The sequence below is a fragment of the Lytechinus pictus genome, chromosome 12 (assembly GCF_037042905.1).
Source record: "Lytechinus pictus isolate F3 Inbred chromosome 12, Lp3.0, whole genome shotgun sequence".
Classification (NCBI taxonomy): Eukaryota; Metazoa; Echinodermata; class Echinoidea; order Temnopleuroida; family Toxopneustidae; genus Lytechinus; species Lytechinus pictus.
The window spans coordinates 10,829,875-10,830,875 of record NC_087256.1 but is presented as its reverse complement, the minus strand read 5'-3'; positions in this window follow the sequence as shown (position 1 = coordinate 10,830,875).

Genomic DNA, 1,001 nt, shown 5'->3' with positions numbered 1-1,001 from the left:
GCACTTATTATGCCTCGGAGAAGATTATACATGCGTGCTTATTGCATGCTTTGAGCTATCGTGGTGTTTGGACGGTATGTATAAAACATGTGAATACGTCAGTAAAGGAACTCTTTGACGTTTTTTTTTTGGCAACATTCAGGATTCTTGATCACATCAAGAACTGATAGGTTGTATAATTTGTAGTAGCTCCTGGAAATTTCCAAATAAGGGACAAAGAAAGGTTCTGAAATTTCAAAAAATGTGTACTTTTCATGGCGAAGTTACATTAATTTTATTTTGGGAGTAATCGCTGCGCTCTCTTCACTAGCGTCATGACATGTGCATGTATAGGATAATTAGGGTTACCAAAGATTTTTTTTAAAGCAGATTATGCAATATAATTATGCAGAGCCATTGTTTAGTTTGATAAAAAAACACTTCTATCACTATGATCACTAGGCCAAGAGCATTAGTTTTAACATGGTAATTTCTGGTAACAAACTGATTTTTGTCAGGATAAGTCCAGGAAAATGCCAAGAATAATATACTAAGGAGGGCGCCCTTTTCCATGGGAAGAGACAGTAGCCATGTGACAATGCTGATCTAAATTTTCACCAAAATTCTGACAAAGAGAAGATTCTGGCGGTAAGCAAAGTATTTTTCTGTCGATTGATGATCTGTGGCAGTGATTGAGTAAAAATGGGACCTAAAAGACAATTAGATACTCCTGAAAAGAATAACCCCAAACTGACGGCCCCAAGGAAAGTTATCGTGCAAGATTCTGACGCGACTCAGGCCAACGCCCCGGGGGAGGTTTCGGCGGTGGCGTCTGCAGGGGAGATGCTGGTCGGTACGGCTAAGCACAGTGTTGGTGAGATGAAATCTGACCCACCTCCACATTGGTTCAGTAGTTTTATCGATCGATTTGAGTCACGCTTCACTCGTTTGGAGCAGCACATGGAGTTACTTCTTCTAGAGAGATTAGATGAAATGAACCTGAAAGTGTCTGAGAATGAGGA